At 42.3% G+C, this 17,164-nt stretch overlaps 1 protein-coding gene across 1 annotated transcript in view; it reads left to right on the top strand.

Annotated features, from left to right (window-relative positions):
* Window positions 1-17,164, top strand: part of PTK2 (protein tyrosine kinase 2) — a 188,318-nt gene that overhangs the window by 32,396 nt on the left and 138,758 nt on the right. Inside the window, exon 3 of the mRNA XM_027892225.1 lies at window positions 8,425-8,451. The gene's annotated coding sequence lies outside the window, so the exon portion shown is untranslated. The remainder of the gene's footprint in view (window positions 1-8,424; window positions 8,452-17,164) is intronic.

Here is a 17,164-nt window from a genome sequence, read left to right as displayed (position 1 = left end):
ACCACGAGGGAGTTTCGGTCATAGCAGGCAATGTCAGGGCAATGTTTTTTGAAAGAAAAGCATCCGCTAAAACCATCACTTGGAAGAACAAACACACTGTAGTACCAAAGGGGGGGGTGCAATTCTGCAGCTTTCCCTAAGCCTGCCCGAGGGCCTGAATTGTTATGTTCATAAAATGTCACAATATTTCCATCAGGATTGTGTGATCCCAGGCCACAGTGCTGGAGATATTCCTGATAGATCTGAACCATTGTCAGCACACACGTGTCCCCCCTTCAACATCTCAAGTGCTTTTAAAGTTTCCTGGGCTTGTTCAGAGTTAGCCATGTCTCCTTTTGCAAGGAGCCATTAGAGGATAAGAACATTCCTGTCTTGTAGTTGGCATTCCTGGAAGAGCACTTGTGATGGAGTAGGTACATTCTTACAGGTGATATCTCAGCTCGTGACTGTTCCACATCTTCACAGAGCCACGGTAGGGAGTTTAGGAATACATTTGTGGAATCATTTTAGTTGGAAAACAACTTTAAGATTGTTGGTTTCAACCACTAACCCAGCACTGCCAAGGCCACCACTAAACCACGTCCCCAAGTGCCGCATCTACGCGGCCTTTAAACCCCTCCAGCGATGGTGACTCTGCCACTACCAGGGCTTGACAACCCTTTCCATGAAACAATTTTCCCTAATATCCAATCTAAACCTCCATTGGTGCAACTTGAGGGCATTTCCCCTTTTCCTGCTGTTTATTACTTGGGAAAGAGTCTGACCTGCACCTGGCAACAGCCTTCCTTCAGGTAGTTGTGGAGAACAATAAGATCCCCCCTGAGTCTTCTTTTCCTCCAGGCTGTTCCCCCCCAGATCCCTGAGCTGCTCCTCATCAGAGCTGTGCTCCAGACCCTTCCCCAGTGCCTTTCCCTTTCTCTGGACAAGCTCTAGCCCCTCAATGTCCTTCTTGTTGTGAGGGGCCCAAAACTGAACCCAGGATTCGAGGTGTGGGCTCACCAGGCCCGAGCACAGCCGGATGGTCACTGCCCTGGTCCTGCTGGCCACACTATTGCTGGTACAAGAGCTGAATCTCCAGCCCAGCAGCGTGTCTTGGTGGCAGTAGTAGGTGTTTGTCCACACAACAGGAGTTTGCACACCTGGTCCTGTGTTTCCTCAGCATCCCCATTGTGGCTGAGGTGGCAGCTGGAACCTCCCTGACTGGTCCTTGTTGTCTTTTCCTTGTCAGTAAGACACTGCCTTTGAACTGGCTGATGGTACCTCCCCCCACACCTTTTTCTTGCAGGAACTTCAGGAAGCTCAGTGGAGAAGCCCTGCTTTGGAGCTGATCTCTGGTAGTTTTCTCAGATGCTTCCTACCAGTGCTGAAGGGTGGAGCTGCATGGATCTGCTTTTCCTTATCTCTTCTTTTTTTTTCTATTTTTTTCTTTTTCCTATTCCCCTTCCCCCCCCCCCCCCCCCCCAACTTGTAAGCTGTGGCCGTATTCACTGTGAACCTCCTGTCCTCCCAGCTGAGGGGCCCCAAATTTGGTAATCTGTCTTTACTTGGCAGCTGTTCCATCCCTTGATCACTTCAGCTGCCCTGCTCCAGACACCTCCACCTCTGCTTTGTGTTCCTGCTGGTGCAGAGACCAGAACTGGACACAACATGTTGATGCTTTCTTGTTTTGCACAGTAATAGGCTTAAGTACCATGTTTTCAGTACCCTTCCTAATGAGACACAATGTTTTATTGCCTTTGGCCAGCTACTGCAGCTTGAGCTGATGATTTCAGAGAAAACAGTGACTCAGCCTTCCTCCCGCAAGCTGGAACTGGAGAAAGTGCAAGTGTTACTTGGTTAAGGAGGTATTGCTCGGGTTTTTTCCCCGGCTTCATTACATCACAGCCCTGTGCTGAAGTGTTTCTGCTGACTTACAGCAACTTGCTTCATTTTGTGGGACACTTGTTGAATTTTTTTTCTCCCATTGACGTGGCTTTTGCTGACCTGAAGAGCTTAATATCACCTGCAGACTTGAGGATTTCACTCACCCGTTTTGTGATGCTGATTAAAACCAGTTCTTGGGGAACTGCTCTAACCTCTTCCCTATTCACACCTCTCTTCCCCTAGGCAAGAGGTGTATATAGTACTTATGTAGGTATTGAGAATAAATTCTTTCTCTGAGTTGCTTAGATACTGCATGTTCTGTAACTCACTGTGTAATGAGATTGATCCCACCTTCCCTGAGTAATGATTGAGTAATTTCTCCTGCTCTTCTTAACCTCCTTAAATGTAGCTTCCACCAGAACCTTTTCATTTAATATCCTACTGTTCAGGTGCCTGGTCTGAAATTTGGCTCCCGGTGGCTGGATAGATAACTGTGGTCATGCTCAGTGAGGTGGTGTAAATGAATTTGAAGTTTCCAGGTGCACGCAGAGTTCATCAGAGCAGAGTTCAGCTGAGATGGAGGAAAACATGTGGATTACTCTCAGGGTCTGAATCAGAGTCTGGATTTTTTTTTGAGTTTCAAAAACTGGTATTAAAGAACCATAAGCAGAGTGATTTTGGAGGAGTTTCAAAAGAAGAGGGGAAATTGTGATTTGAAACTGCTGAATGATTTTATTTTTTTTTTTTGGGGTAGGTGCTATAAACTAAGATACTAAATATTGATTTTGTTTTCAAATTGGAAGAGGAAAGCAGGTACGAATAGAAGATTGGGGTAGTGAGAAAAATGCAACAATAAACTGACAACAAATTGACTAATTAAGGAAACAGGTATGAACTGAAGGTGTTCCCAAGGTACAGGATGATTTAGCTGATGCTGGTGCTTGTTGTACTGGTGTAATACCACAATACTTTTGCATATTTAAAGCTATTTGGGGTATGTTAGATGTGGTGATCACACTATAGTTGTGCCTAGTACCTGTTTTATCAGCAGAACATGTAATCTGAAAAAGCCCTTGGTGTTCTGTGCAGGACTTCAGTCGGTCCTCCCATTTTCCCTTGCCTTAATTTTGTGTTGCTCTTGTGTTTCAGTGGCACCAGCTTGCCTTTAATAACTGGTTAAACAGAACTTTTCCAAAGCATAACACAGGCAGTGCACGTTTCCTGGAGGGGGGGTGGTGTCAGAGGGTTCATTCTCGCCCGCTTGCTCGTTAACCTTTTCAGCAGACAGAAATGAGAGCATTAAATCATTACTGCTGATACTCACAGCTGAAGCAAAGATTTAAACCAAGATAATAAAGGACTCCTGTGCAACGTGGATCTCCTGTGAAGCAGGGGCTGTAGATGATGTTTGTACGCTGAATTTCTCCTGATCTGGCCAGAGCACAAAAGAATTGCAGTCGGGTTTGGTGGATGGAGGTGCCTCTCCTATAATTGTCCCATTCCATCTCTCCCCGGGGTAACAGATGAAGATTTGCAGCTAAGCTGGATATTCAGCTGCTGCTGTGCCTGAGGCAAATGCAATAAATATGTCAATAGGGGCAAAAACTCCATCTAAGTCAGCAAATGGTATTTTTAGTGCTGTTCCGATCGACGTACGAGGGCTGTGTCAGGTATTGGTGTTTGCAAATTGGGGGAGCTACTGGAAGCAGAAATAGTCTCTGAGCGTTTAAAGACTTGTAAGGATAATCAAAGGTTTAGGAAAAAATGGGCCTTTGCAATGAGCCCCTTCTGCACCTCATTCTCTGTGGCTGATGTACAGAGAGGTTTTATTGAGTCGCTCCTGAAAATTGCCCTAGAATTGCCTTAATGTGAAGTGATAGAATAAAAGGTTGTTAACATTCAGCCCTGCAGATTGCTAAATTAGAAGTAGGTTAGATTTAGCTCAGATTTAAGAGGTGCACTTCCAGTAATGAAGGGGGAAAAAATACATATGTGGAATGATGCAAACGGTGGTTTATGCCATCTTTTAATCATATTGTAAAACTTTTTAATAGCTTTCCTTTAATGGGCGTGCTGTCAGGATTAATTCATTGTGTCTCCAAGGTCTTTGCTCAATAGATTGGATGGTCATGGATAAATCCTTGAGCTTCTCAACAAATGGAATTTTACAAAGCTTTTTTTTTTTTTTTTTGAGAGGTGAACTTGTGTTTTCTGTTTACTTATTTACTTTTTAAAAGAAAAGAAAAATATTTTGACACACACAATGAGATCTCAACTTCATTAAAGACCAGAGGAACATCCAGCTGCCTTTTTAGCCTGTCAGACATTTTAGGAAAGGAGACTTCCAGGTGGTTGGATCCAACCTCTAAGAGAACATCCTTCAGCATCAGCCATGCCAAGGCTAAAAGCTGAAAATGCATCCGTATTCCTAAATTGTTTTGGTAGATAAATACTAAAACTGCATTTAATGTTGTCTGTGACATTCCTCATCAGTTGGACTGTTGTCCATGACACGTTCTGCTCAGCTCCCTGGAGACTGTGGTCTGTGGCTCCTCGTGTGCTGTGAGCCTTTACTTTTCCCTGGAAAGAGACTGTGAACTGAATAGCTGAATGGATATCAAGGGAATACCATTAGGGCAGAGTCAGCCAGCTCCTGCCACAGGAGAACTGGATTAAATTTCCTGTGGTCTGTGCTTACCACAGCTCTGGAAGGAGATCAGTGCTGCAGATGGGGCGAGAGCCTGAGCCTCTGGAGTTGTCCAGTGGAGCCGTATTCTCATTTTACCTTGAGGTAGGAATAGGAAGGTCCCAAAATGCTCCTGTTTTCGATGATTAGATGTTACTCTTGGAAGGACGAGTTTGAAGTTGTGGCTCCGTTTCTAAGAAAACATCGGGTGAAACTCTGCAATGTGAAATGCATCGTTTCGTAAGAGCAAATACGCTGTTAGAGGGAGCTGGTCCTCAGGGCATCCATTAATCACAGAAATAAAAATTGTTGGTGCTGGGATCCACAAAACCCATTTGAGGATTGTACTGCCCAAAACCATCCCAGTGAATACAGAAGTAACAGTAGTATTCTTTCTTTAAAGTACTGTCCTTTTTTGTTCCTCAGTGAATTCATGTACATAATTGGTTTACTTGCCAAGTTTTCTTTGGCTGAGGAACTTTCTTACTTTGTAGCACCTCTAATGTCATTTCAGCTTATGTCCTGCTCTGTTATAGTCATCTGTGTACGGTATTACAGAAACCTTGGGTGGAAAGGAGCTCTTGAGGCCATCTGCTCCATCCCCCCAGTGTCTATGTGGGATTAAATCAGTTTTCCCTGAGAACTGGTTAACCTTTACAAACCATGTAAAAGTCTGAAAATGATAAAGAATATGGTGTGAAAGTAATTTTTCTCTCTGCCTGTTCAGACTGGCAGTTTGCTCCCTATGAGGCAGCAGGGTGAGATATGGAAGAACATCAGTGCAGAACACGAGTGATCCCGTGGAAGGATCAGTAGGAGCCAGGAGCACATGAAAACTTGATTCATTTTAGATTTCACTTTGAAGAACCGCGTTTGGAGCAGAGAGAAATGTGGGATTGGTTCATGCTGGGCAGCTGCTGTGAACGTGGTTTGTGTGACAGCACTGCCAGCGTTCAGGAACTGAGCTGTGGGAGGAAAGGCAGTCCAGGCCTCCCATCACAGGAGGGAATCCTTTTAAGAGGAGAGCTCCCCAAAATGCTCTCCAGCTTTTCTTTTAGTTGCAAACCAGATTAGGACCCAAACTTTTGGTTTTTTCTCTTCAAGTCATGGCATTGGTCGAATTTCTGGTCTCTAGAGATCGAATTGCTATCATGGGCTTCAAAAAGGGGGGAGTTCTGCACAGTAAAGAAAGCAAGTTTGTAAATGCAATCTGACATGAGTAGCTCCCTACATCCCTGTTCTCGGTTTACCTCTCAGTGAAGGGAGCTTTTTAAGTGCTGCCAGAATCCACTCATCTTTTTTCAGTGTTAGATGTTAAACGAAAAACCATATTTGGAGACTAAAGCTGGGAAGTTTCAAGCCAGGAAAGATGAGAGTGAGGTGGGGAGATGGGGTGAACCCCAGGGTGAGGAGGTTCCTGAAGTGACTCAGCAGCTGATGGGAACACATGGGAGCTAATGAGCATTTCACTGACTGTTGTGGTGTCTGGATACACAAAGGAGTGGAATTGTTACTTTTATATTTGGAATCGTGGCAGTGGTTATTTCATTCATGCTGTTATGAGTTGAGATTTCTGCAGGGGCTGGTGTTTGCCAGAGTTAAGATACATCAGCCTTGTGCTTAATGGAAATCATTGAAAAATACGATACAAGTAACTTGCTAAGTGCATTTATGCAATTGTGAGTAGATTGATGTGACCTTCAGGCTTCAGTGTCTTCTGTCTGACTTGTTTTGAAATCTAATGTGTGTCAATTAATCGTAGGAAACAGTCTCTTAAAACTAAATTGTAACAGGAGAAGGTGCAGTTGCAGGAAGCTTGTTCAGTGTAGTTGTCCCAGGGGTGCAGCATCTCTTCCCTTAATGCACTGATGGGACTCATTTGCAGTGGAACGTGGAAGTAACAAATCTGTGCAGCGTTTGACTTCAACACAGCCACGGTGCTGGTGGTGTGGGTGCCTCACTCGGGAGGGCCCTGGTGCAGTGACAGGATCTGTGTGAGTGCTGGCAGGGACGGATCACGGCGGAAACGGCAGCTCAGGTGTTGGGGACAAACCCTGGAATATGATCAGGTCTTTCTTCAGTTAAAAATATGTGTGTGCCTTGGCTGCAGAGTGTTCAAATCCTGAGATGGCAATGGGTGTGTCTCTGCCTCTCTGTGTATATATGATAATACACTTTTCTGGTGGTTGTGTTTACTGTTATTTTATTGAAATGTGTTGTGTGGGCACACGTAACCAAATAGTCTGCTTTGGGTAATAAATGCTGTGATAAAACACTCCCAATACGGTAGGAATTAGAAGAAGATTTTCATGCAGTTTGTAAGTTTTTGTAGTTACTTAAATTTCTTGATGTTTGTTAATTTTAATGGGACTCAGGGATTAGTTCCCATCACTGTAGAACAATGAAAATCAAATATGGTGTTTTTAATCCGTAGCTTTAGATGTTTTACTCACGTGGCTGCAGTTGTGGATACTGTGTAGCCTAGTGACAAGCAGGGATTTTTTTGTGACTTTACCAAAAAAAAAAAACGTACATGGAGACTATTAAAGATATGTAAACAGACAAAAGGATGCAACACTTATCTTCACGTGACTTTCCAAATTAACTGTCGCTGCAACACTTCTTTCTGATGGAAGAAATCTCCATTCCACACGTGCTGATCTGGTCTGTGCAGGAGCTGGGGCAGGAGGTGACATGAGTTTTTTGCTCCCCACAGTTCCTGTGTCTCCTTGGCCTGGTTTTTCCTGTCTCGAGGCATTTCTTGCATGTGAAAATGTAAGAAATGTAACATGTTTTGTTCCCCAGCAGATGATGAGCGTCTCTGAAATGTACCTTACAGTCTTGTTAAACTACCTGTTCTACCAGAATGAGGCAGGCAGTGTTTTCTCTGGGGATTTTTTGTGGTGTCCCATCCCATTTTCATTTTGTACTTTGAGTGTTTCAGCTTCCTGTGTTGCTCTTTCCCATCTCCTCAGAGTAGGACTGCACCTGTTTCACTTGCTACACCTACAGTTAAAGTTCATTTTCCATGTGGATTTTGTACCCAGTATGACAATTTATTACTCAGCATTGCTACTTCCTTTAAATAACTGTATAGACCTTTTTCTTGGGTTCAGTTCAGGTTTTTTTCTCATTTGTTTTACTGGTTCCCCTTTCTCATCCCCCCCTCCAACTTGTATTTATTCAATTTTCATTAACCCCTTGATGTGTGTGCCAGTCCTTGTCCTTACAGACTCGAAGAATTCTTGTCTTCTAGTTCTTTGTGGGTTCTGGTTTCTGTTCTGAGCTCTGGTGGGCACCTCAACTACTGAAATGACTCCCTCAGCTACTGAAATGACAAGCACATGTATGATAAGCAGGCAGAAAGAATATAATGAGTTATAGTTAATATAATTAACTATTTGGGAAAACTTAATTTCCATTTTTTTTTTTTTTAGTGTATAATTTTTAATATGATCCATTTAGAACTCTGAGACTGGTCACTGTTTGCAGCTCAAGGAAGCCTTGGAATTTACTACAGAAAGTTTATCTTTGACACTCTGAGCTCAGTAACTCTGCAGGTGATGGAGAATTCTGTGTGTAACTCCTAATTTGTGCATAGTGACCTGTATTCTGCTGCAGTAATTACACTCATTGCCTCGCAGTGTAATCTTTGTCCTTCAGTTAGGTGAGCAAAGAGTAATCTTGTTAATGAACGGGGTGAGACAAGGAAAATGCTTTTGATTTGCTTGTGGCATCCCTGGCAGCCAGCAAATTGCCTCAGATAATGTGCTTTATTAAACAAGTACAGCCCTGCAGAAAATTTATTAGGCCAATGCAATTGGAGAGCTATTTTTTTTCCTTCTGTTTCTAAATGTATTTCTTTATTGTTACAGATATTTCAAGACTTCCCTTGCCAGCAGGTAAGTTCTCTTCTTTCACTTATGTCTTGATGTGACAGCAGGCAGCTTTTAAGGGCTTGCTTGTGATACAGTCATGCTTTATATAATCAGAATATCGGTTCTTATTGGCACTGTCGTGGTACTTAGTCGTGTGGGGATCTGAGGTTGAAACAAAACCTGTTAAGGTATGGGTTTTTTTTTTCACTCAAATAGTGTATTTTGACAAGGGGAGGAGGTAACTGAGGTGTATTTATAGGCAGTTGTTAAATATGTGTGAGATAGTGCTTAAAGCTACTCAGCACAACGTGTGGTGCACCTGTCAGGGGAACAGATTAGGAGCAGCCACAAATAGTATTAGTGGTGATTCACAGGGACAATGTGCAGGGAAAGGAGGACAGAGGAGTTTCTGGGTGGCAGGAATCTCCTCAGGTGGCAGTAGGGAAGGTGACACGTGTTCACCCGGCTGGGGTCACAGGGGACCTGGGTCAGAGCTGGAAATACCTCCTGGTTTATTGGGCCTTGTCTCTCCTATCAGTGGTGTTTAAAAATTAAAAACAAAACCCCCTAAACCAAAAACTAAAAGAACTGACAATAAACCACACCAAAAACAAACAAACAAACAAACCAAAACCCACTGACCTGATTATTTAAAAATAGCATTGTTTTTGTTTATTGTTTGTTACGTTTGGTCTTTAACCAAGCGTTGAACTTCATGAATGCATTTGTGCCGTGGGCTCAAGTTGTGAGGCAGAGCTCAGAGTGAGGATGCCTCCTGTTCCCTGGCAGATGGAATTTATCCATCTGTGTGTCGTGTGAATTCTGGAATCCTGATTTAAGTGCTGGTTGATCGAGGCGTTGGATGTTCACTGTCAGACCTGCTGCCTTTTGTCCTTGCCCTCTGCCTGGGTGATTTTTGCTCGTGTATCTTTGTGTGTCCTTTTATTTCTTCCTGCTGAGGTGTAATCCCTGCTCTGAGGTAGTTACTTCTTACTGTTGGAATCAAGTGGCAATTTCATTTAAAAGCTTGAGAACTGAGATGTTGTAGTCTTTTCACAAGAACTTCAGAGCAGCTTTTTTGAAAGAAAAAAAACCCCATGTTTTCAAGAAACAGTGAAGCGAACTCTAAATGTGTTTTCTTTTAGAAGAAAACTTCTAAACAAGTTTTCTCTGAAGGAAGGCATCTTTGGCATTATTTTGAGTGCTGAGAGTGGTTGTCAGGCAGGCAAGTACTTATTGGAAAAATGGGTACTTGGTGTTTAGGTCAGGCTTGTGGCAAGATAAGGATTGTTGTGGGTTTTTCTTCTCTGCAGCTTCTAGAACGAGGATGTTTGATGAAACCTTTTCTGGGTTTATATTTGGGACTTGAAGAGTTGGTCTAGTGAATCACAGCGAGATTATTCTTTTTAATTTGAGGATGGGTGTGGGAGTGTCCTAACTGTGCTTTTTAGCTGTGTCCTGGAAGCACTGAGAGAGGGCAGAAGTTTGCCCAGGATTTTGGAATGGTGAGCTTTTCCCATGGCATGGCAGGAGGCCCTTATGGAGGATATAAAAGCTACACACCACGATTTGGCAATTCCCACTGATAAGGGAACTGAGGAAACCTGTTTTAAAAACGTGCTTAAAAAATATTGTCAGAAGGGAAGGATGGAGTCTCAGGGATCTGACTTGTCTTGGTTATTACAATATTTTTATTAATGACCGTGGTGATGGACTTTATGTGCCTTTATCTGACGGTAACACCAACATAAAATGATGTTCGAGCATGTTGAATGATGGGATTAGAATGCAAAAGAAATTTGAATAATAATGAATTGGAAAAACAGTCTGGATAAAAGATATAATATAACGGAATAAAGATAAAGTCCTGCATTCAGATGGGAAGTTTTAATCACCAGAGCTCATCACTGCAATAAATAATGGCATTTTCTTATTTCAACTTTGGAAGAACTTCATCTCTTTTTCCTGGGTGCTGCTTTCAGCAGTGGACAATAGATGTCACTAGAAATGTTCTCACTTTGGCCACCTCGTTTGAGTACTTTAAATTTTCATCGTAATATAGGATGGGGGGGGCTTTTGCAGTGTTTGAAGACCTTGCAGGAGGGAGGAGGATATTTGAAATCGTCTCGATTGTAGTGTCTTGTTTGAGGTTGTGTTACACGTAAATTTGATACAGTCAGTGTTACACCAAGGTCACCCAGACCACTTGTTTTCGTAGCAAGATCTTCTTGTAAAGCATTGTTTGTGTGCAGGTGAATCCATCAGTTGATGAGGTTGTTGGTTAAACCATTACTCAGGAGTGTTATCCTGCATTAATCTGTGTCACTGCTCTGAAGCTCATGGGCAACTTGGGGTTTTTACCACCTCGTCATGTGGAGGCCACGGAGATGAGCACTGAAAACTTTTGGAATGTGAACCAGGAAGGGCTTGGAGAGCAACTTGCCAAAATGTAGTTTTAAAGGTGGGTAGAGAGAACAGTCCTGTCTGTATGTGAAGTTCTTGCAACCTGAGTGTGTTCACAGTCTGCCTGGAGGCATGAAATACCAGTTTCCTTTGGTAAGTGCAGTTAAACTTTCCCTGTTGACACTGCTGGGATTAGAAACAATCCCTCACGGATTTTGTCACACTCTGAATTTAAAGCAGCTGTTGCATCTATGCGATGGAAGTGACTTTTCTTCAGTTGGTCCTTTTGTTCCTGACCCTGTAGTGCAAATGCTCACCACAGAATCAAGAAATCGTAAGGCGGCAAAAAGCTGTATCAAAGAACTCGATGAAAATAAAGACAAACCTAAGAAATGAGCATATAATGGGTTTTGGTTAAAAAAAGAACAAAAAAAACTTCTCACAGAATGGATTCTAAGGTACAGATGTTTGTTCTTGATGATGTTCTCCTCCAGACAGCATCTGAGTCAAGTAAAATCTGGCTGTCTCTTAGCATAAGGTATAAAAAAGTTAATAGGAAATAAGCATTCTGTGTGTAGCTTAATCCCAGATATGCAGCATATTTGATACCTGCTGTTTCTGGGTGCATTTTTTGATGTACCGTGGTAGAATCTGGGTAAGCACCATTCACACAGAATCATCGTTATCTTGCAATATTAAATGGCTTTGGAACTATTTTTAGTTCCAAGTGTCATTTAGGACAAAAAAAAAAAAAAAAAGGAAGTTACACAACTTCAGCTCAACCTGAAGAAGGTCTTTGTGACTTGCAAGCCTGTCCTCATTCAGTCTGTTCTTGGTGTGCATGGCCCTGCTGCTTCCTTAGGATGGAGCCTGCTCTGTTCCACTCCTCTGTGCACCTGATCCCTTAATGAATCCAGGTGCAGCTCCTGGCACCTTCCACGGGAGCTCAGGGCCTCAGAACAACCTGCTGCTGCCCTTTTCTCCTACATCTTCCTTATCCCAAATCTCCACCTGCCTGTGTGATGATCTCGAATACAGCAACTCCACTCTCCAAAGCCCCCAGTGCCTCGTGTGCTTGCTGAGGTGCTCAGAGTTGGAAAATGAAAAAATCAGCTGAGGAACTGCCAGAGAGTTGCAGTAGCAAGAACTGATGGAACTGAGGTTGTGCAGAATTCCCAAAATAAACGCTCACATGTATTGCTGGGGGTAATAAATTATGCAGCGATTATTCATGCAGCTGAGAATAAACTCAGTAACACGAGCTGTTGTTAATACCTCTGCTTAAACGGGGGGAAAAGGTAACCAACTGTGTAGTCAAAAGTAAAAAAAAATTAAAAAAAAAAAAGGTACAAAAAAGTGGCTTTTTGGTTTGTCACTTCAACTTTGAATGAGAATTAAATACGAGCTGCACCAAGGCTGAACAGTTCCTCTCATGTCAGAGTGCCTGGCGTGGTGCTTAAGGGATTACACGAGGAAACCTGCACTCTCTCATTAAAAGCTGTATTTTCAGTAATCCCTTTGAAAATCAGGAATTTTTTTCTTCCAGGAATTTTTGCAAGTGCTGTTAAGAATTCTGATTTTTGTGCTTCTGTAAACTTAATTTTGATACATTTGTAAAGGCTGTAATGGCTTTACAAGACCTGTAAAGTCTGAGAAGAATTTCCTTTTTCTGATGCAGATGTGCCCTGTAGTTTTAATTCTTTTCCCTACCAGTGAGGCAAGTGATATTTCTAGATTTCCAAATTCTGTATCACAAAACTCCTGTTACTACTGGGTGAGATTATTGCTGAAAAAAAACCTTAAATGCCACTTTGAGCAAGTTTCCCTTGCTATTTGTGTGCTAAGCCTTCCAATTTTACAGTTCTCTAGAGTAGCTTTAAGAAGTTCATCATCTCTACCTCACAAAATGCATTTTCCCATTGTTGTAATGCCTCTGATACTTGGGAAAACAAGGTATTTATCCTTTTTAAAGCTAGTGCTGTTGGATATCTGGGGTGTTTTTTGTGCTGAACACTTGGGGAGGTGACAGCTGAGGTCTTGACATTGAATCTTATCTCTCTGCAAGCCTTTCCAGTGAAACTTTCTGTGCTTATTTTGGCTGTGCTTTTGATGCCGCCCTCTTCCCTGTTCCCATCCATATTTTATAGCAAATGCCCACAAGGACAATGGCAGCAGCTTGGTTTGGTAAGAACAACATTTTTATCAGTGAGGCTGACCTGTGGAGTAGTGCTGAGATGGTGAGATGTATTAAGCGCCTCAAGAATTGGCAAGTTACTGAAATTTTAGTGTTTTTCCTTTAGAAATTTGAGCTGGGCAGTCCGGAGAGTTTCCAGGTCATCTCACTGTCCGTTTATTTCGTCCATAACTTCATCACTTTGTCTATTAGGATGCTGGCAGGGGAGACAGTGTTGAAAGCCTTGCTGGAATTAAGAGAAATGACAAGTTGTCGTTCAACAAGCTGGTGCATCCATCACAGAAGTCCATTAGGTTGGTCAGGTGTGTTTTCCCTTCCATATATCCATGCTGACTACCCTGGGTCACCTCACTGTCCTTGCTGTTTGTTCACCAATGGTTTTCAGGGTTGTTTTTTTCCATCACCCTGTCAGGAGTGGAGTAAGAGTGACCAGCCCACAGCCATCCACACAACTCCCTTCTGGAAGACAGGAGTTCCTTTTGCTTTCTTCCAGCTCTCAGGAACATCCCCCCTTTGCCACCACTGCCTGTGAAATGGTTCAGAGTTAAGAAACTTGCCCTGGCTGGAGGACATTGTTTTTCTGGGAGTGTGGATAAGGATGGAGGAAAAAGGAGGAGATGGGGTGGAAGGAAAGAAGTTTCGATGCAGATTATTGAGAGTAGTATTAAAAAAAAAAAAAGGAATTCAGGACATAAATCAGGAGTATTGGGAATGTTGTGACACCCTTAATATCTGCTCTAGTCTGATGCTCAGAGAAGGTGAAATTTGGTGTACTGGTCACTCACTGGGACTGACATGATGGGGGGGAAGGAGTGAGAGTTGATGACATGAAAAGCCCCCTGTTCCTATGAAGGTTATCAGGCTGGATCAATAGTCTGATAGTTTAGAACGAACAATCAGCAGTTCACCACGTTCCTCTGTTGTTTCCTGTCTGGAGTTCTGGCTCCCAAGGTTTTGGGGACACCCACACTGCTGTGAGGATTGTTCTTGCTTACTCCTGTGCACTCACCTCCGAGAGGAAGAATTCCAGCAGTCAGGGGGGCATCAGATAGAAATTGTATCACTTGAATGGATAGCGTCTAAAATTTTTTTTCTTCTTTGTTCTAATTAATCTCTATTTGAGGACAAACTGGAAATTTTTATCTGCTTCCTTAGAAATTAATATTCCACATGATGTCTTTAGGAATTATGCCGTTCAGAGGGATAAGGATGCTTTTCCTGGGGAAAGTCGTTCACCTTTTTGCAAGTGGCAGTAAAAGGTGTGGCTGCTCCAGTCCAGATAAGGTGAAATATCCTGATTTCCAGTGTTGTACTCCAGCTTTGAATTAAACCAACGGCACATGTTCTTCATTCTTTTAGATAGTTCATTTTATTCCTAGCTTGAAAAGTTTTGTTTTAGAAATAATAACATTATATACATAATATATTTATATAAATATATATATATAATTTCTCACTGAGGATGACGGAGAAGCAACTTGAGCTTCAGTGTCATGCAGGCACCTGGTGACACTCCTCAGCCAGGTTTTCCTGAAAGAGGTTTCTTAGTCTTCCATTTGAGAGGTTGGTAATTTATCTCAAATAATTAGGGGTGCAGGGAAAGGGCATCATCCAGTGCTGTATTTTAAACATATTGAGAGTTGGTGTTCTTCTTAAAGAGGGAAAAAAAAAAAAAAAGGCAAGTTTTTGACAGAGCTTTTGTCCAAAGTGTAAAAGAAGAAAACCCTGAAAATTCTATGGGGTTTGTTTTTTTTTTTTTTAGGGGGGGGGGGAGTGGACACCTAAGACAGAAACTATGGGATTCTCCAGATTTTTGGCAGTAGAACATCAGAGGAATTGCAGCAGGACTTAGATGTCTGTACTACCTGCTGTCACAAAATAAATAACTTGTGGTAATGTTTGGCTTGGAACAGGTGCTTGTGGTGCTGAGAGAAGCTGTTTACCTGTTTTGGTGTCAAAGGAATCCAGAGGAACACACAATAAATATGTGTGTCCAGGGCCTGGCAGCTCAGATTCCCAGGTGAAGGAAGTTCATTCCACTCTGCACACCCGCATGTGTGTTCTTGCTGGCAAACTGGCCAGTGCTGGTTGTGCAGGAACACCTGAAGGGATGTTGATAAGGATTATTCAAGTGATGTACTTGGAGATCTAAATTAGAATTTTGACTCCGCCAAGGTTACAAAAATAGGACATTTTCATACAAGTTTTAGAGGGATTTTTAAAGGGTATTTGGTAAGGGGTTAGGAGCTCCCAAGGTTGATTTTTACTTTTGTAGTAGCAGGATTTGTTCTTTTTTTTTTTAGTTTATGGAAGTTCTTGTATAGGCAAGTTAGGGGATGGGTGTCTGCTAAGAGTGACTGGAGAATTCATCTGTCTCCTTTTACAAGATAAGAACTAGATCCAGGAGCAGAGCCAGCCTCGCAGATGGAGGGCAGTGAGCTACAGGCAGGGCATCAGGTCATTGTGAGGGACACTCTGTTGGTCCTTTCCAGCACAGCCTTCAATGGCTGTCACTGAAAAGGTCTCGTTCTGGTGCAGAATTACTCAAGGAAAAGATGAAATTTGGCAAACTGAAGGAACCAATAATTATGGTACCTAAACGTGTGTTCTTTATTCTGCTGAGGCCTGTGATGCATTTTCACTCAGTTTTTAAACCAGCATCCCACAGAAAGTGCAGTTTCCCTGAATTTCGGTGACCCCCTGCTGCAGTGTCAGTGTGTTGGTGCCCGAGGTTTTCACAGCAAGAGCTGTGGAGTAAAGGAAGGGTGGGGATAAAAGTGTTACTGAGAGCAAGAATCTGAAAATCAAGCTGGATCTTGTGCAGTTGGTTTATACAAAATGTTAGTGTGTGTTTTGTTCCGCAAGACCTGGGCTGGGAGTGGCTTGGGATCTTCTCCCAAAATACACATGGGCTTGTTTGAAGAGTAACATCACGGACTGCAGTGAACCCAGAGGAAAAACACTGCACAGCTGAACTTTAATCAGCCACTTTGTTATAAGTTACGCCTAAAATGACCATAAATAAAGGATTTATATGATCTTTCCTTGAGTTTATTTTTACATCCTGGGCAGCTCTTAATGTATAGCTCCACTGCTCAGCTCGTGTCTTAGCTCATAAATTATTTGTGCCGGGTTTGTTTGCTCAGCAGAAGACGGGAAAAGGGAAGTAGTAACAAAAATTGTGCATGTTGTACCTATGGCTTCCTCCCCCCTTCCCTTTTTTATTTGCAGGAGGTTAAGAAGATATTTTTAAGAAAACATCCCATCACCTTATGTTGGCTGTGGTGTCTCCTGCAGGCAGATCAATAACCTGAATATGAAAAGCTGCAGAAGTTACTTTGTCAGGTACAAAGCTGACGTTCACCAGGTTTTCATAAGGAAGGGTCAGACTTACCAGCACTAACAAAGTCTGTTCTTTGCAGCAAGCACTTTTTTTTTTTTTTTTTCCAGGACTTGATCTGACAAAGGGTCAGGATAACAGAAGTGGGGTGTTAAAACACCTGTGCTTCCATTAGTGGGCTGGAATCACACTTGAGATAGATGTGAAACTTCTTAAGAAATTCTCAAATTGTTTAACTCTGGCACAGAGATGGTTTCCAGATTACATCTTCATTCACTAATTATTCCTTTAAGAAGATCTTTAAAACTAAAGTTACTAGTTATTGTCCATTCAGATGACTTACTGGAATGGTTTCACATGGTTTGATTATTTAATTTTTTTTTTCATGGTAATTTGTGAGAGTTATCTGTGATAACTGTTTCTGTGAAAGGCTTAATATAGAGAAATAGTGGAACTGTATTTCCCGGATTAATAGAACTTATGTTGTGATTCAGATTGTCTTAGATGTTTTAGTGGAGCAAACCTGAGGCTTTTCGATAGAGAAGGGTGAGGGAGCCAAATGATACAGTGACATGTTAGAGGTGGTGACTGTGGTTGAGGTTCTGGAAACATCAGTAACTGAATTATTGAAATGTTTTTATGTAGAACTTCCTCAGGTAGGGTTTTAAGTAGAAATTTTGAGGACAGTGATCAGGCTTTGTCTAATGACCTGCATCCTTCCAAACTTGAGGGGATAAAGGAAGTCTGTCCTTCTAGCCAGAGTTGACTAAAGTCATTCCTTGAAGGTATTTAACCTATTA

The sequence above is a fragment of the Empidonax traillii genome, unplaced genomic scaffold, assembly GCF_003031625.1.
Source record: "Empidonax traillii isolate 1590-97213 ecotype Southwest subspecies unplaced genomic scaffold, ASM303162v1 scaffold342:size1861417, whole genome shotgun sequence".
NCBI classification, from domain to species: domain Eukaryota; kingdom Metazoa; phylum Chordata; class Aves; order Passeriformes; family Tyrannidae; genus Empidonax; species Empidonax traillii.
This window is presented reverse-complemented; position numbering and strand designations above follow the sequence as displayed.